The sequence below is a fragment of the Bubalus kerabau genome, chromosome 2 (genome assembly GCF_029407905.1).
Source record: "Bubalus kerabau isolate K-KA32 ecotype Philippines breed swamp buffalo chromosome 2, PCC_UOA_SB_1v2, whole genome shotgun sequence".
Classification (NCBI taxonomy): domain Eukaryota; kingdom Metazoa; phylum Chordata; class Mammalia; order Artiodactyla; family Bovidae; genus Bubalus; species Bubalus kerabau.
The window spans coordinates 149,684,583-149,704,825 of record NC_073625.1 but is presented as its reverse complement, the minus strand read 5'-3'; the positions used below and the strand labels follow the sequence as shown (position 1 = coordinate 149,704,825).

Here is a 20,243-nt window from a genome sequence, read left to right as displayed (position 1 = left end):
AGCAAGTTGATAAAGAATTTGCCTGCAATACAGGAAACCCTGGTTCAATTCCTGGATTGGGAAGATCTGCTAGAAGAGAAGGGATAGGCTACCCACTCTAATATTCTTGGGCTTCCCTTGTGGCTCAGCAGGTAAAGAATCTGCCTGCGATGTGGGAGACCTGGGTTCAATCCCTGGGTTGGGAAGATCCCTGGAGAAGGGAACAGCTACCAACTCCAGTATTCTGGCCTGGAAAATTCCAAACAGTCCATGGGATTGGAAAGAGTTGGATAGGACTGAGCAACTTTCACATTAAGTATGATAAATCAAATTCCTACAAATGTAAGATTCCTTTATACCTTTTTTAGGGTGTTCAATTACAAATATAACCATTCCATTTCACAAAACAGTTAAATGATAAAGTGATATTTTAATCTGAACAACTGCTTAAAATGAACTGTTTTAAAAGGACAACTAATAAATTATATTGTATTATAAAATTCTTTTAGAGACATAATAAAAACTAAAAATGTAAACATTTTTTAATCAGCCTATGTACACAAACCTGACAAAATGTAGACAGAGAATAAGCCCCAATGAATATAGATCTAGGTAAACACTTTTCAGCTTTCCCTCATTTTTGTTAAGAAGCAAATATAGTATTCCTATTGCTGAAAGAAGGAAAAAAGACAAACTCAAGAAGAACAAGCAATAATCCATAGACTGTATAACAAAGCATGTAAACAAATAGGTTAAGAACAAAATGGAGGAAGCATGAATATCAAAATGTATATGGTAGGCAGAATCCTAAAATACCCCCTAAGATTTCCCATGCCCAGTATATACACACTTTCTCCCAGTTAATCCAACACTATTGTGCTTCTGTGAAGAGAGTTTGCAGATGTAATTAAGGAATTAAAGTCCCAACTCAGTTAATTTTAAGATAGGGAGAATATCCTCAGTGGAACTAATCTAATTAGATGAGGCCTTAAAGAAGTTGGGCTCTTTCTAAAGAGGCAATAAAAGTTATAATAAGTTATCTCCACATAAAATAAATTTTTTATTTGTGGCTTTGAAGGTAGAGGGATTTAATGACAAGAAGTGAAAGCAGCCTCTGGTTGCTGAGAGTGGTCTGATCAACAGGTATTATAAAGTGAATTCTGTTAACAGCCTGAATGAGCTTGGAAGAGAAACCCAAACTCCAGATAAGAATAAAGAACCAGATAAAGTCTTGTTGTTTAGTTGCTAAGCATGTCTGACTCTGTGACCCCATGGATTGCAGCCTACCAGGCTCCTCTGTCCATGGGATTCTCCAGGCAAGAATACTGGAGTGGGTTGCCATTTTCTCCTCCAGGGGATCTTCTCAACTCAGGGATGGAACCCATGTCTCTTGTATCTCTTGTATTGACAGTAGGATTCTTTATCATGGGCCACCAAGGTTTCTTGTAAGTGGAGGGAATACCACTAGGGAAATGAAGGTGATAGCATAGACCAAATACATGTTGATAGAGAGGGTAAGGTCCTGTAGGAAATGCAGTGAAGAAGGAGTTGAGTTCTATCTAGGAAGATTGCATTTGATTAGAACAAGTAACCTCTCCCTCCTTGGGACCAAATGATTAAAACAAAGATTGATTTATATAAAATTGTGTTTAAGAGGTAATTAGAATGCTGAATCATTCACACTTGATAGGCTTTGTTTTTACTTGAAGTAGAAGGCATTTTTTTCTCTTTGCATTGAGAACGAGGGCTATAAGAATGGATAGAACCTTAACCAGAGTGATTAATTTTTGGAAATATGACTGAAGAATTTATCAACAATAATAAATAAGCTGTCAAGTAGTCTCAAAAATAAAACTAAGATTGTAGACCAGAAATTTAATAAATATTTTTTACTGTGAAGAAAGTTAAAATCTCATTAGGTATGGATTGACTGTCAACACATTTAGCCACAAAAGAGCTATTTAAAATAAAGCAAAATAAAAATTTAAAATATTTTCCCTAAAAATCTGATTTGATGAAAGAATGTTTATTGAAATTGCCTTTTGAAATCACCTTTTCTTTGAAAAGTGTTACAAAAATTAGAGCAATCTCAAATGTAGAAACTAATTCCTTCCTAAATACCATCAGTACTATGTGAACTAGACAAAATGGAAATGGGGTCAGTTAATCCTCTGCTGACTCTAGCTTTTCCTGGAAAAAATCATTGAGGGGCAGAACTGTTTATTTTAATATGTCCTTCTATGCATGTTAAAGAAATATGTCTTTTAAATTTTTTACAGGAGAAAAATATATGGATTCACTCAGACAACAATGCAGGGTAAAGTAACAGTTTTTGTCACCCTCCTTCTTTCCTTCTTCGTATGTGCTTTATGGTTAAGGTTTCTTACTGGTATTTCAATAAATATTTATTGAGTTCTAACTTAATTCAATGTTCTGAGTTTGGTCCAGGAATACATCAAAAACAAATATTAACAAGCAAATAAAAACAAACAATCACATGTATGCCTGTGGCGGATTCATTTTGATATTTGGCAAAACTAATACAACTATGTAAAGTTTAAAAATAAAATTAAATTAAAAAAAAAAGAAAACAATCAGGGTCTTTAATCAAATCTTGGCATACAATTCTTTGGAATAGGTGCTGGGAACAGAGTAAAACTGAGATCAGACAGAAGCATTAAAGAGAAGTGCTCTAAAGTTCTCACAGGGTCAGAACAGGCTGGTTAGGAAAAGTGAGAACTGAATGAATCATGATTTGCTTAATAAAGACTGGGGAAGAGGAGAATATGAGATGTCAGAGGAAGAAGTGTAATTACTTTGAGACAGAAAGAATATGGTCCCCGAACTCTGTTTATTTGAAAAAATTGGGAGAATTTTGGCATGACTGGAGCCTAAAGGTGTATGTGGGAGGGGAAGCAGATCTATATGCATCCATTGCAACTGGATTGTTAAAAAATTTGGGGCCATTTTGAAGCACAAGCTGGAATCAAGATTTTCGGGAGAAATATCAGTACCCTCAGATATGTAGATGACATCACGCTTATGGCAGAGAGTGAAGTGGAACTAAAAAGCCTGTTGATGAAAGTGAAAGAGGAGAGTGAAAAAGTTGACTTAAAACTCAACATTCAGAAAACGAAGATCATGGCATCTGGTCCCATCACTTCATGGAAAATAGATGGGGAAACAATGGAAACAGTGTCAGACTTTATTTTTTGGAGCTCCAAAATCACTGTAGATGGTGATTGCAGCCGTGAAATTAAAAGACGCTTACTCCTTGGAAGCAAAGTTATGACCAACCTAGACAGCATATTGAAAAGCAGACATATTACCTTGCCAACAAATGTCCATCTAGTCAAGGCTAAGGAGAAGGCGATGGCACCCCACTCCAGTACTCTTGCCTGGAACATCCCATGGACAGAGGGGCCTGATAGGCTGCAGTCCATGGGGTCGCGAAGAGTCAGACATGACTGAGCGACTTCACTTTCACTTTTCACTTTCATGCATTGGAGAAAGAAATGGCAACCCACTCCAGTGTTCTTGCCTGGAGAATCCCAGGGGTGGCGGAGCCTGTTGGGCTGCCATCTATGGGGTCGCACCGAGTCAGACATGACTAAAGTGACTTAGCAGCAGCAGCAGCAGTCAAGGCTATGATTTTTCCAGTGGTCGTATATGGTGTTAGAGTTGGACTGTGAAGAAAGCTGAGTGCCGAAGAATTGATGCTTTTGAACTGTGGTGCTGGAGGAGACTCTCAAGAGTCCCTTGAGCTGCAAGGAGATCCAACCAGTCCATCCTAAAGAAGATCAGTCCTGGGTGTTCATTGGAAGGACTGATGCTGAAGCTGAAACTCCAATACTTTGGCCCACCTCATGCAAAGAGTTGACTCACTGGAAAAGACTCTGATGCTCGGAGGGACTTGGGGCAGGAGGAGAAGGAGATGACAGAGGATAAGATGGCTGGATGGCATCACCGACTCTATGGATATGAGTTTGAGTGAACTCTGGAAGTTGGTGATGGACAGTGAGGCCTGGCGTGCTGCAATTCATGGGGTCACAAAGAGTCAGACACGACTGAGTGACTGAACTGAACTGAACTGAAGATGCTTTAAAACTGAACCCAAATACTTAAGTGCTTTAAACAGTCGTGGCATTTAGAAAGCGTATCCTAACTTTAGTGTGGAGAATGAATTGGCTATTATTGAACTGGATTGGACTACAGGACTGGGATTAAGCACTTAATACAGAAATTCACTTTAATGTCTGACAGGTTATAGTGGCCTGACTCTGAGTTTTAGGTATGAAGAAAGGAAAAAGTGAAAGGATCTGAGAGAAGCAGTTTGGTGCCTATTTCAGTGTAGGAAGGGGATTGAGAATGTGGGAGTAGGGAGTCAGTGTAGGGAAAGGTAATAACTGGATTTCAGTGCAGCTAGTGAGCAAGGTAATTTTCAAGTTACTAAAAGCATATAAATTTTATTAGATAGCTGCCATCTATTGTAATGGATCTGCTGTCTGAAAAGTCCAAAATTTAGAGTGAGGGAATTGCTGAGCATGTTCTCAGCATTGCAAAGGCTCAGACTACATGAAAGTAGACATTTTAATCTTCACCATTGCCTTTCCTCCACCATTATAGATGGTTAAGACACATTTGATTATTATTATATTTGAGCCAGTAAATGTTTTAAGAATTATGCTTATCTTATTTCAAACAAATATCTATGGATAGTTTCTATAAATTCTAGTTTTGATATTTTTTCTAGAAATTGAATTTGCTTTTTGATGTTTTCCTCTATGATTTAATTGTTTGACATTGTACTTTGACATGATTTTAGTCTTGATATGAGGAAAGTGATACTGAATGTGACTATCAGTTCTCACTCTTTCCAGAACATTGATCTCAATTAACAAGACTTCAGGCTTTACCATTCCTAGATCTCTTCAAAGAAGATTAAAATATTGGTGAATTATAGCACCAATAAAAATATTAATACTCAAAAAATACAGTGTAACTGCTCCCTAGCTGGGACAAAAAGAAATTTACACCAAGGAGTCATTTTGTACAGTTAACTAGCTGCCATATTGACTTCTTTGTGATTACTGAAAAATTTATATAATGAATCATCTCTCCAAAATTAAAAATCATTCCTTTCTTCAGAAAAAAAAATTATTATGAAATCCTGGAAATTAATGAAAAACACTAAGGATAATTTAATACTAATTGTGATCTATTTTTAAACTGAAAAATATTATTTGGACAATTTATATTTAGTTAATTGATCTGTATGGTTCCTTTTACTAATAAATTCTGTCATAATAGAAATAGCTTTGGTTACTATACTCTTCTTTGTCAGGTTGAAAAAAATTACTCGAAGTGTATATTTTACACTTGTGAATAAATCTACCTACTGTTCTGCTTATAACATATGATTGGACAGCATTATTTAAAATAAATCCAATATATTTTGCTTCTTAAAAAGACAACAAAATTACTTTGCCAAGTCACTGCCAAATTAAGTACAAAGGGGCAAAATTATTGCTCAATTAAGAATTGTTGGGAAATACACTTAAATGTGACTTCCCTGGTGGCTCAGTGGTAAAGAATCTATCTGCCAATGAAGGAGACACAAGAGACACAAGTTCAATCCCTGGGTGGGGAAGATCTCCTAGAGGAAGAAATAGCAACCCACTCCAGTTTTCTTGCCTGGGAAGTCCCATGGATAGAGGAGCCTGGCGGGCTAGAGTCCATGGGGTCTCAAAGAGTTGGATGTGACTGAGCAACTGAGCATGCATGCATGCTTAAATGTAAAGAAAAAATTAAAAATTAGAAAAAGATGTACTAAAGAAGCAACAAAAAAGGATTTTTTTCAGATGATAATTCGCTGTGAAAATATTAAAGATACAAGGGAAAAGCAACTGAATGTTCCTTTGTTTAGAAGTCTTACAAAATAAGAAATTAAAATGGTTTAGAAATAATACTCTCATCAATGACTAAGTACCCAGGTGAAACAAGTGTTAAAAAGCTTGCTTGCCAATGCAAGAGACATAAGAGACTAGAGACACGAGTTTGATCCCTGGGTTAGGAAGTTCCCCTGGATGAGGAAACAGCAACCCACTCCAATATTCTTGCCTGGAGAATCCCATGGACAGAGGACCCTGGCAAACTATAGTCCATAGGGCCACAAAGAGTAGGACAAAACTGAAGCGACTTAACATAACATTGAAATCGTTATGGCTAAGCTGTTGAGAATTACGTGGAGTAGTCACATCATTTGGCAAAAAAAAAAAATACATGAAAAAGGGCCAAAAAATTACATTGCATTTACACCTTTTGAGTTTTGCTTATTTGATCATGTTCTAGGTTTAACATAAATGTCTTTGCTATTATTTTATTATTTTTATTGAAGTACAAATGGTTTACAATGTTGCAGGTGTATAGCAAAGTGATTCAGTTATACACATATGGTCATATATATTTTGTGTATATATATATATGTATATTTATATATATGTAGTCTTTTTCAGACTCTTTTCCATTATAATTACAAAATATTGAATGTAGTTTAGCACAGTCTACATGGTAAGTCCTTCTTGTTTAAAAGTCTCTGCTTCAGAAATTTTAATTGTAGAGTATATAGTGTTAGTTGCTCAGTCATGTCCAACTTTTTGTGACTCCATGGACAGTAGCCTGCCAGGAATTCTGCCCCTGTAATTCTCCAGACAATAACACTGGAGTGGGTTGCCATGCCCTTCTCCAGGGAATCTTCCCAACACAGGGATCGAACCCAGGCCTTCCTCATTGGAGGCAGATTCTTTCCCACCATTTGAGCTACCCAGGAAGCCTGTAGAGTATAAAAGGCAGTATTATAATGCTTACTTTTCAGAAGAGATTCAAGGATGCTGAAAATAAAATGAAGACTTGGATTTGAATGAGAAGTTTTGTTGCTACTAAATATGTGATTTTGGGCCTGTGTTTTACCCTGTTTGAAGCTTACTCTGCTCATCCACAAAATAGAGATTAAAAAAAAAAAAAATCACTCTATTTCAAAAGGTCACTGTTTAGTATCCAAATCTTTTAACCAGTTTTTCCCATCATGCTTTATTTTTGAAGAAGTTACATTAACCTGAGAGAGTTCAAGATAAACGTATGCCACATGTGGGGGTTAAAAATGGGCCCCTAGAAAACATATTATGTTCCAAAAGTATTCATTTAATGTTGTGATCTTTAACATGTGACTAACTCACTTCTCTTTAAATGATTTTATTTTTCCTTTGGCCACTTTTATTCTGTCCATCAAAGACTTCTTCTGAGCTCATGCTTCAAAGCCAGTTTTTCCCTTATTAACCTCCCACTAATAGGCTAGTGAACTATCATGTACCAGGGTTCATTTTTTTTTTTTTAACAGAAATATAATAATAGCTGAAGAATCAAAACCTAATTACCTTATTTTAACCATTTAATATCTTAAATATTTAATATAAATTAACAAATATTTATTATGTTCTTCCAGGCAGACACTCATCATCACTAGGGATATAATATGTGGCTGAGAATATGAAGTATAAATGGATTTCCTGAATTCATTGGGCTTTTAGTGAATAACACAAAGATCAGTTAGTTAAAAGGCAATGCAAGTGTAATGATGGTGAAGGCAGGGTGTTACAAACTCATGGAAAGTCCTGAAAGATTAGAGAGGAACTTATTTTAGAAGCTCTGTCTATTCTCACAGTAAAAGACTAGTCAGAATTAGCAATAAAAGCAATAGAAAAGTTGATGGAAAGAGAGGAGAAAAAGTATGCAGAGGAAATGCTATAAAAACTGAAGAAAACTTTAGAATGTCTTAAAATCACACTAAGGAATAGAGACTTAAGAACCATTAATTTTTATTTAGAAGGATAATTTTGTGTTTTTTTGAAAATGAGTATATGGACAAGAGACCTAGTAGGTAGGAAGATAATTGTTGAGACTCTCTTAAAAAGCAAAGATGATGACCTATTGAACTTACGTTGTGGCAAAAGGGATAAAGAGGAAAGAGCTGTATAAGATCTCACAGAGTTAGATTATATCAGTTCACTTCAGTTCAGTTCACTCGCTCAGTCGTGTCCGACTCTCTGCGACCTCATGAATTGCAGCACGCCAGGCTTCCCTGTCCATCACCAACTCCCGGAGTTCACTGAGACTCACGTCCATCAAGTCAGTGATGCCATCCAGCCATCTCATCCTCTGTCATCCCCTTCTCCTGCTGCCCCCCAATCCCTCCCAGCATCAGAGTCTTTTCCAATGAGTCAACTCTTCGCATGAGGAGGCCAAAGTACTGGAGATTCAGCTTTCGCATCATTCCCTCCAAAGAAATCCCAGGGCTGATCTCCTTCAGAATGGACTGGTTGGATCTCCTTGCAGTCCAAGGGACTCTCAAGAGTCTTCTCCAACACCACAGTTCAAAAGCATCAATTCTTCGGTGCTCAGCCTTCTTCACAGTCCAATTCTCATATCCATACATGACCACAGGAAAAACCATAGCCTTGACTAGACAAACCTTTGTTGGCAAAGTAATGTCTCTGCTTTTGAATATGCTATCTAGGTTGGTCATAACTTTCCTTCCAAGGAGTAAGCGTCTTTTAATTTCATGGCTGCAGTCACCATCTGCAGTGATTTTGGAGCCCAGAAAAATAAAGTCTGACCCTGTTTCCACTGTTTACCCATCTATTTCCCATGAAGTGATGGGACCAGATGCCATGATCTTAGTTTTCTGAATGTTGAGCTGTAAGCCAACTTTTTCACTCTCCTCTTTCAATTTCATCAAGAGGCTTTTTAGTCCCTCTTCACTTTCTGCCATAAGGTTGGTGTCATCTGCGTATCTGAGGTAATTGATATTTCTCCTGGAAATCTTGATTCCAGCTTGTGCTTCTTCCAGCCCAGCGTTTCTCATCATGTACTCTGCATATAAGTTAAATAAGCAGGGTGACAATATACAGCCTTGACGTACTCCTTTTCCTATTTGGAACCAGCCTGTTGTTCCATGTCCAGTTCTAACTGTTGCTTTCTGGCTGGCATATAGGTTTCTCAAGAGGCAGTTCAGGTGGTCTGATATTCCCATCTCTTTCAGAATTGTCCGCAGTTTATTGTGATCCACACCAAGGCTTTGGCAGAGTCAATAAAGCAGAAATAGATGTTTTCCTGGAACTCTTTTGCTTTTTTGATGATCCAGCGGATGTTGGCAATTTGATCTCTGGTTCCTCTGCCTTTTCTAAAACCAGCATGAACATCTGGATGTTCATGGTTCACGTATTGCTGAAGCCTGGCTTGGAGAATTTGGAGCATTACTTTACTGGCGTGTCAGATGAGTGCAATTGTGCAGTAGTTTGGGCATTCTTTGGCATTGCCTTTCCTTGGGATTGGAATGAAAATTGACCTTTTCTAGTCCTGTGGCCACTGCTGAGTTTTCCAAATTTGCTGGCATATTGAGTGCAGCACTTTCAGAGCATCATCTTTCAGGATTTGAAATAGCTCAACTGGAATTCCATCACCTCCACTAGCTTTGTTCATAGTGATGCTTCCTAAGGCCCACTTCACTTCACTTTCCAGGATGTCTGGCTCTAGGTAAATGATCACACCATCGTGATTATCTTGGTCATGAAGGTCTTTTTTGTATAGTTCTTCTGTGTATTCTTGCCACCTCTTCTTAATGTCTTCTGCTTCTGTTAGGTCCATACAATTTCTGTCCTTTATCGAGCCCATCTTTGCATGAAATGTTCCCTTGGTACCTCTAATTTTCTTGAAGAGATCTCTAGTCTCTCCCATTCTGTTATTTTTCTCTATTTCTTTGCATTGATTGGTGAGGAAGGCTTTCTTATCTCTTCTTGCTATTCTTTGGAACTCTGCATTCACATGCTTACATCTTTCCCTTTTTCCTTTGCTTTTCACTTCTCTTCTTTTCACAGCTATTTGTAAGGCCTCCTCAGACAGCCATTTTGCTTTTTTGTATTTCTTTTCCATGGGGGTGGTCTTGATCCGTCTCCTGTACAATGTCACAAACCTCCATCCATAGTTCATCAGGCAATCTATCTATCAGATCTAGTCCCTTAAATCTATTTTCACTTCCACTGTATAATCATAAGGGATTTGATTTAGGTCATACCTGAATGGTCTAGTGGTTTTTCCCTACTTTCTTCAATTTAAGTCTGAATTTGGCAATAAGGAGTTCATGATCTGAGCCACAGTCAGCTCGCGGTCTTCCTTTTGCTGACTGTATAGAGCTTCTCTATCTTTGGCTGCAAAGAATATACTCAATCTGATTTCGGTGTTGACCATCTGGTGATGTCCATGTGTAGAGTCTTCTCTTGTCTTGTTGGAAGAGAGTGTTTGCTATGACCAGTGCATTCTCTTGGCAAAACTCTATTAGCCTCTGCCCAGCTTCATTCCGTATTCCAAGACCAAATTTGCCTGTTACTCCAGGTGTTTCTTGACTTCCTACTTGTGCATTCCAGTCCCCTATAATGAAAAGGACATCTTTTTTGGGTGTTAGTTCTGAAAGGTCTTGTAGGTCTTCATAGAACTGTTCAACTTGAGCTTCTTCAGTGTTACTGGTTGGGGCATAGACTTGGATTGCCGTGATATTGAATGGTTTGCCTTGGAAACGAACAAAGATCATTCTGTCATTTTTGAGATTGCATCCAAGTACTGCATTTGGACTCTTTTGTTGACCATGATGGCTACTCCATTTCTACTACTGCCCATAGTAGTAGATATAATGGTCATCTGAGTTAAATTCACCCATTCCAGTCCATTTTAGTTCGCTGATTCCTAGAATGTCAATGTTCACTCTTGCCATCTCCTGTTTGACCACTTCCAATTTGCCTAGATTATATAGGAATCAACTATAAAGGGAAAGGTCTGAAAACACACAGAAAAACATTTTCAGGTTTCTAGCTTGATCTCTAGAGTAAACAGTGTACAGTTCACTGAGATAGGAAATACAGGAGTAAAGAATTATCTGAGAGAGGTGCTGATGAGTGCAGCTTTAGATGCTTAAAGAAAAACTGTTAAGAAAACAATCTCAGGATAGCAGTTTGAGAATCCACAGTATATAGATGGTATTTTTGACCACTGAAATACAGGATCTTATCAAGATAGAAGATATAAGATGAAAAAGAAAAGCAAAAAACAAACAAAACAGAACCAACACTGAGTAATACTGGATTTTATGAAAAGGCAAGGACAAAAGTGCACAATTAATGAAAACTAGAAACTAAAAATGTTGGAACATATTGTTTGTTATAAATATCAATGGTAAAACGTATCCCAAAGAGATGTGTGAAGTCAAGAGGCCATTACTGTTGAGACACTGAGAACAGTGAAGGATAAAATATGTTTTGGGATTTGGCCTTAGTGAAATGAGCTTCAGTGGGTGGGAGAATAGCAGTAGAAAAGCAGCCTGCCTACAAACAGAGTAAGGAACTCAGGTGAATTCTATCAGCAATCAAGAAAGCTATAAAGGCAGGTAAGTTTGGTCAGATTGAGTGCTGAAGAGGAGAAAACGCAGGAGGAACTGGAATAGATCAGGGGTTGAAATGGAGTATATTCATTTTATGCTATAATTTACTTTCTGGTTTCTAAAGATGAAAAAGATGTAGGCAACTTGAAATCCTAGAGAGCAGGAACAAGCAGAGAAAAGGGAGTGTTGAAGATAAAGAAGACAGGATAATCACTGGTGCCTAAGAAAGGTAGGATACGGGATCCAGCGTTCAAGTGAGGGATGCGCTTTTGCAAAAGCCCTTTTTGTTGTTTCAAAAGGTGAAGAAAGAAAGCCAATTGCTACATAAGTTTAATCGAAAGAAGTTAGTTCAGAATTTATAGTTGGTCTTGTCTTTGTGAATTGGGAGCTTTCCTCTATTGAAAAGGAAGAGAGTAGTTACAAAGTTCAAGGTTTCAGAAAAGGATAGTGTTTTTAAAATGGTCCCTGTGAAAATGTGATGAATTTTAGTTATAAAAATATTGCTACTCAACATCAATGTTCCATGTTCTCCAGGGGGTCTTCCCAACACAGCGATTCAACCTGGGTCTCCCTGCATTCCAGGCAGATGCTTTACCATCTGAGCCACCAGGGAAGCCCCATTAATTTATAGCCATACCAATGTACAGTTAGCTTAATACAGAACTGAGGTTTCTCACAAAGATGTTCAGATGGTAAGGAAATGAAATAAAAAAGAAGCTTCTGACTTGATAGTGGTGAAAAAAATGGACCTTGTAACTTCATCTAAATTAAAAAAAGTAGTTGAGATATAAAAGATATTAAGGGGTTAAAAAAAAAGGAAATAAATTACATAAGAAGCCCTTGAGAAAGTCAAAGAGTACGTTTGGAAGGACTAAGGAAGCTAGAAATGTACAAAATTATAGTCAGAATGGAGTGCTTTATTTTACTAATTTCCTCCTCAAAAAACTTCTAATTAAATATTTCATTGTCAAATTGTAGTGCAAAGTAAATGCCTTCTATACAATGATTCAAAACACAAATGTTGAGTACTGCCAGTCAACTTATTTAAATGTATGAATTTATGCTTTTTAAAAGCAAATGGAGAGCCTGTAAGTACTGCACACTGGTTGTTTGCCTGAGGATTTAAGACAAAATGCAGTCTGTGGGAGCCACTTCTGACAGGAGATCCCTCACAGTCACTAGTTATCCAGAAATCCAAATCTAATCATGTTACTATCCTGCTTTAATAGAGTCAGTAGATTGCCATTTTTCTAAAAAACTGTCCCCAAATCTTAGCATGTTTTGTGAAGTACTTCCTGACTTAGCTTTTACCAACCTAATTCCCATTTTGTCGCTCACAGGTTGTCTTTGCTAAAGCTGTAGCTTATCAAGCCACATAATGCTTTTGTGACTTTGTGCTTGGTCTTTCATTTACCTGAAAAAAATTATTTTCTTCCATGTCCAAATAATAAATTCCTGGATATTTTAAGGCTCGATTTAAATATCTCCCCTGAAAAGACTTAATAGCCCCTCCTTGACTTTACCCCCCTAAATCTCATCAAGTAGAGATAATCTACCATTGATATGCTGACTGAATCACATTCCTAGAGGTAGTGCATTTGGGGATGCAGTATTATTTTTTTTTTTTTTTTTACATACCGTTCACCACTCTGAGACTGTAAGCTCTTTTTAAAAAAATGTTAAAACAAACTGAGGCATATTAAAATTTTTTATCTGGACAAAAAGTGATTAGAATTGGACAGCATTTAATGTAGCAGATAGAAAGGAGCTCTGAGGAGCTATACAAAGTAAAGGAGTTTTATAGGCAAGAAGGAGCAGGAAAATGGATGTTAAACTATGCCAAAAAGTGGGTCATTATTGCAAGGTTGCTTTCCTTTAGGGGATGGCAGGGGATGATAGATTACCTACTTGCCTGATGATCAGGCAATTCCTGATTGACTGGTTTAAGATTCCATTTCTAGGAGAACCAGAATATTAAGTCTTGGTTTGGTGATGTGAGGCTTAGCATAAGCAGTTCCCTTTGGGGCCTACTGTCTTGGTTATTTTGTTTGCATATACTCAGTATTTAATAAGTAACATATTTTATTAGAACTTATAAAGGGTTCTGTTTTGCCTTTTGGAAGGACAAATAAAAATTTTAAAATAATGGCTGTACTAGTTTGCATTCTCACCAACAGTGTAAGAGGGTTCCCTTTTCTCCACACCCTGTCCAGCATTTATTGCTTGTAGACTTTTGGATCACAGCCATTCTGACTGGCGTGAAATTGTACCTCATAGTGCTTTTGATTTGCATTTCTCTGATAATGAGTGATGTTGAGTATCTTTTCATGTGTTTGTTAGCCATCTGTATGTCTTCTTTGGAGAAATATCTACTTAGTTCTTTGGCCCATTTTTTGATTGGGTCATTTATTTTTCTGGAGTTGAGCTGTAGGAGTTGCTTGTATATTTTTGAGATTAGTTGTTTGTTGCTTCATTTGCTATTATTTTCTCCCATTCTGAAGGCTGTCTTTTCACCTTGCTTATAGTTTCCTTTGTTGTGCAAAAGCTTTTAAGGTTAATTAGGTCCCATTTGTTTATTTTTGCTTTTATTTCCAATATTCTGGGAGGTGGGTCATAGAGGATCCTGCTGTGATGTATGTCAGAGAGTGTTTTGCCTATGTTCTCCTCTAGGAGTTTTATAGTTTCTGGTCTTATGTTTAGATCTTTAATCCATTTTGAGTTTATTTTCGTATATGGTGTTAGAAAGTGTTCTAGTTTCATTCTTTTGCAAGTGGTTGACCAGTTTTCCCAGCACCACTTGTTAAAGAGATTGTCTTTAATCCATTATATATTCCTGCCTCCTCTGTCAAAGATAAGGTGTCCATATGTGCATGGATTTATCTCTGGACTTTCTATTTTATTCCGTAGAACTGCCTTATGATCCAGCAATCCCACTGCTGGGCATACACACTGAGGAAACCAGAATTGAAAGAGACACGTGTACCCCAATGTTCATTGCAGCATTGTTTATAATAGTCAGGACATGGAAGCAACCTAGATGTCCATCATCAGATGAATGGATAAGAAAGCTGTGGTACATATACACAATGGAGTATTCTGCTAAGTCACTTCAGTCATGTCTGACTCGGTGCGACCCCGTAGACAGCAGTCCACCAGGCTCCGCCATCCCTGGGATTCTCCAGGCAAGAACACTGGAGTGGGTTGCCATTTCCTTCTCCACAATGGAGTATTACTCAGCCATTAAAAAGAATGCATTTGAGTCAGTTCTAATGAGGTGGATGAAACTGGAGCCTATTTTACAGAGTGAAGTAAGCCAGAAAGAAAAACACCAATACAGTATACTAACGTGTATATATGGAATTTAGAAAGATGGTAACAATAACCCTAAATACGAGACAGCAAAAGAGACACTGATGTATAGAACAGTCTCTTGGACTCTGTGGGAGAGGGAGAGGGTGGGATGGTTTGGGAGAATGGCACTGAAACATGTATAATATCATATATGAAACGAGTCACCAGTCCAGGTTCGATGCACAATACTGGATGCTTGGGGCTGGTGCACTGGGATGACCCAGAGGGAAGGTATGGGGAGGGAGGTGGGAGGAGGGTTCAGGATGGGGAACACATGTATACCTGTGGTGGATTCATTTTGATATATGGCAAAACCAATACAATATTGTAAAGTTAAAAAATAAAATAAAATTAAATTTTAAAAATTTAAAATAAGAAGTTTAATTCTCCTTATTGAAAATAAGGGGGAAGACTTGTTCCTGTCCCTTTTTCTTAAAGCGTTTACTGCAGAAAAATTCCAAGTACTTTGCTCTTTGAAACACATATAAGGTTTTTTTTTTTGTTTGTTTGTTTGTTTTTTATCAATTAGATGACTCAGGAATCACTTTCTGAAGGTCACAGAAGCTCTCTCTTTAATATGTAAATATCAAGAAAGGTTAACATCCAAGGAAGGTAACATCTATTTCTCCCAGTTTCTGTGTAAGAATGGGAAACTAACTTTAGGGGGCACCTTTCTCCAGGTTACTAAACTAAACTTTAGTTCTAAAGATAGAAGTATGTTTTCCTCTGGTTAAAGCCAATGAGCTGACACAGATGATTACTCGAATTACCCTGCAAATCTAATATGAACTTCGTGTGACAAACTACAGCCAAGTTCTGTTACTCAATCAGTCAGTTCAGTTGCTCACTTGTGTCTGACTCTTTGCAACCCCATAAACCACAGCATGCCAGGCCTCCCTGTCCATCACCAACTGCCGGAGTTTACCCAAACCCATGTCCATTGAGTTCGTGATGCCATCCACCCATCTCATTCTCTGTGGTCCCCTTCTCCTCCTGCCCCCAATCTTTCCCAGCATCAGGGTCTTTTCAAATGAGTCAGGTCTTCACATGAGGCAAAGACTAGTTATTGTTATCTTGAGAACATGTATGTAATGGCTTGTGTTTGCTTGACTGCATAAAATAGAATTATTTCTATTTTGACAGTTTCTTAGTGTATTGCCAGGATAGCCATCGTATTCTGGTGTCATGCTTACTCAGTAATGCTTTTTCTCTCTAAAACCTTTGGGAAGAGTTTTTCTGGGTTGATAGACTTTGGAGTGAGGCACACAGAACCTTCCTGTGTCCTTACAATGAGATTAGGGTCCTAAGATTTTATTCTTTATTGTAGTTCACCAACACCCTCAATGGCACCCGACTCCAGTACTCTTGCCTGGAGAATCCCATGGACGGAGGAGCCTCGTAGGCTGCAGTCCATGGGGTCGCAAAGAGTTGGACATGACTGAGCGACTTTACTTTCACTTTTCACTTTCATGCATTGGAGAAGGAAATGGCAACCCACTCCAGTGTTCTTGCCTGGAGAATCCCAGGGATGGGGGAGCCTGGTGGGCTGCCATCTATGGGGTCGCACAGAGTTGGATACGACTGAAGCGACTTAGCAGCAGCAGCAATATCCTCAAGATGAATGACTGCCAAAAACAAAATGAACAAAACAAAAAATACTGTAAAAAAGGCAAAACAAAACTGTAAAACCCATAACTCAGATTTAACTAGTACTTACATTTGGTTATATAGTTAATTTTTACATTAATGATTTATTTCTATACATATGTATGTATTTCATAATATATAGTTTTTGTGTATATTGTAAATTACATGTATGAACTACATATGAACTTTACTTATATATATTATATGTAAATAATTTAATTTTTTCCTTTAGCTTTGTCATCAATCTTGTTCCTACACTTTTTACATCTCAAGAATTATTTAAATTGTGTAATCATTTTATAGTACCTGACTACATTTCATAACATTTGGCTGAAACTTCATTAATTTTACCAATCATATATTTTATTAATTTTAAGTTCATTTCAGAGTTTATTAAAGCATTTCTTTTTTCTTAAAATATCCTAGCATGTAAGGAAAAGGTCACATATAGAGTGTAGGTTATTTAAATGTTAATAATTAAACAAATTATTCTATATAGTTGATTTACAATATTGTGTTAGTTTCAGGTGTACAGCAAAGTGAATCAGTTATACACATACATATACCACTTTTTTTTTAGATCATTTTCCCATATAGTCCATTACAGATAATTTAGTAGTGTTCTCTGTGTTAAATATAGTAGGTACTTATTAGTTATCTATTTTACATATAACAGTGTGTATATATCAATCCCAGTCTTCAAATTTATCCTTCCCCTCCTATTTTCTGGTAATCATAAGCTTGTTTTCTACATCTGGGACTAAATTTCTGTTTTGTAAATAAGTTCATTTGTACCCTTTTTTTAGATTCCACATATAAGTGATATCATATGATACTTCTCTTCTGTGTCTGACTTACTATACTCAATATGACAATTTCTAGGTCCATTCATGTTGCTGTGAATGGCATTATTTTTGTACTTTTTTATTTCTGAGTAATATTCTATTGTGTATATGTACCACATCTTATTTATTCATCCTTCTGTTGATGGACATTTAGGCTGCCTCCATGTCCTGGCTATTGTAAATAGTGTTGCAATGAGTATTGGGGTGCATGTATCTCTTATAATTATAGTTTTTTCTGGGTATATGCCAGGAGTGAGATTTCTGGGCTATATGGTAGTTATATTTTTAGTTTTTAAAGGAATCTTTTATTCTTAAATACTACTATTCATAGTAGTAAATTTTAGTAATGTTTGTAAACTACAGTAAAGACATCAAAATATATGTGCATATATGATATAGCATATATCATATATGCATATAATTGTGAATATATATTTGCTTTTACATAGCATTTCCAGAATGTATTTATGCAACTTAAATACTTAATACTGGGCTATGTATTTACTATACAAATAGCAACAGGATAAAATATTTATTTCTTGTTTTTCAGGGGCTTTGGAAACATAATCTAATTCATTTCCTGCATGCACATCTCAAAAATTGTTTAAATTTTTTTAGGAAGGCACAAATAATTTTTCCTTCCTCTTTTAGGAAGCAAAAATAAAAATACTTAAAAATTTCATTTTTAATATTTTTATCAGTTTAAATTCTTGTAAATTTCAGGTTGATATTTACTTACACAAATAGGCAAGGCTATGGTTTTTCGTAGTCATGTATGGATGTGAGAGTTGGACTATAAAGAAAGCTGAGTGATGAAGAATTGATGCTTTTGAACTGTAGTGTGGGAGAAGACTCTTGAGAGTCCCTTGGACTGCAAGGAGATCCAACCAGTCAATCCTAAAGGAAATCAGTCCTGAATATCCATTGGAAGGATTGATGCTGAAGCTGAAACTCCAATACTTTGGCCACCTGATGCGAAGAGCTGACTCGTTTGAAAAGACCCTGATGCTGGGGAAGATTGAGGGGAGGAGAAGGGGACGACAAAGGATGAGATGGTTGGATGGCATCACCGACTCAATGGACATGGGTTTGGGTAGACTCTGGCAGCTGGTGATGGACAGGGAGGTCTGGAGTGCTGTGGTTCATGGGGTCGCAAAGAGAAGGACACGACTGAGCAACCGAACTGAACACATAAGAATCTTAAAGGATACACAATGTGGACAAACTAACTAACTTTTTGTGAGTGATCCTTTTATGTGTGCAGTGTGTTTTTATAAAGCAGTACATGTATAAACATTATTTCCTAATAAAGAAAAATATGGGCTAGAAATTCTATCTACCTAGGTGGTCACTTTAATCATTTAAGATCTGAAGAATTGAAAACTGCCAAAGAGTTGTCTCTGTAAAACTTTTTTTTTTTTTTATTACAGTTGTCTCTGTAACTGTAATCCTTGCCTTTTATTTATATTTTTAAATGATGTGTATTTAAATGGCATGAATATCTACATAGAGATATTAAGTATATAATTTGAGAAGTTTTGATAAAATTCTCCATGTTTAAACATAATCAAGACAAAGATCATTTCCACCTTCCCTGAAAATCCCCTTTACTATTTCTGGTCAATGCCAATTCGCTACATATTATAGGAATCAGTTCGGATAACTTTCAGCACAGATGAGTTTTGTCATTTCTTAAATTTCATATGAGTGAAATTTAGGGGGCCTGGTTTCTTTTACTCAACATAATGTTTTAGAGATACATGTCTGTTAAATCAGTAGTTTTCTCTTAATTACAGCTGAGGGGTGTATCATTCTAAAATTATAACCCTTTTTTTTTTTTTAACCTATTAATAGATATTTCAGTGTGTCTCATTCTGAGCTATTATGAACAGAGTTGTTACAAATAGTCTTACACAAGTATTTTGCAGCCTTATATTCTAATCCCCTTTGGTGACTAACTAGGATGGAATTGTTAGGCCATTGGTAGTTATTTAACTTACTAAGAACCTCTTATAATATCTCCCAAAGTGGATTTGCCATATTACACAACCACTGAAAATGTATGGAGAATTCATTATTTCACTTAGTCTCCCACTTTTCATATTGATTATCTTCTTAATCATACAAGGAAGGGTATCTCATAGTTTTAACTTCCCCAATATTGAGTCTTTTTTCATGTGCTTTTGGTCATTAGCATTCTTTGTGAAGTTACTAAGTAAAATGTAGCTATGAAATAACTAAGTTTTTTTTTGTTTGTTTGTTTGTTTTTACTACTGCTTGTGTCATTTGAGTTGAATTTATTGGCATTAAAGTTGCTTAATATCCCTTAATGTTTCTATGTCTTTTAATGTATCTAAAGTTTGTGGCAATACACTTTCATTAGTTTCTGTAATCTGAAATATTTTCTTTCATGCTTGATCAGTCTTTTTTAGCAATTTTTACTTAACTTTTGCTAAATTGCTAACTTTTCAGTGATATTTATTGATCTTTTCAAAGAACTGACCTAGGTTACATTAATTTTTTCTGTTAATGGTTTTCTATTTCACTGAGTTCAGTTCTTTATTTTTGTATTATTTTGGTTTTAATTTTCCCTTTTCTTTCTCTTGTTATGTAAGAAATAAATCACTTATATTAAACCGTTGTAGTTTTTTAATAAAAGCACTAAAAGTTGTAAACTTCTATCACATGAATATTTTATTTGGAATTCACAGATTTGCACTTGTACTTTCAATCTTGTTTGGTTTGAAATGTTTTCTAGTTTTCCTCATAAATTTTTACTCAAAGGATAAGTAAATTGGTATGTCATTTAATTTTCAAATACTTGGAAGAATTGCTATGTCTTTCTTCATTGATTTCTAAATTCATTTCAGTTTCAGTCAAAGAATATACTCTGTAAGATATCAATAATTTCATAGTTATTGAGACTTATAGACCAT

General features: G+C 36.4%; 1 long non-coding RNA gene across 1 annotated transcript; it reads left to right on the top strand.

Moving 5' to 3' along the window:
* Window positions 1-10,222: 10,222 nt before the first annotated feature.
* LOC129643930 (uncharacterized) lies at window positions 10,223-19,637 on the top strand. The gene is made up of 2 exons (XR_008710605.1): window positions 10,223-11,693; window positions 17,858-19,637. It is a non-coding gene; the product is annotated as an uncharacterized LOC129643930 (long non-coding RNA).
* Window positions 19,638-20,243: the final 606 nt, after the last annotated feature.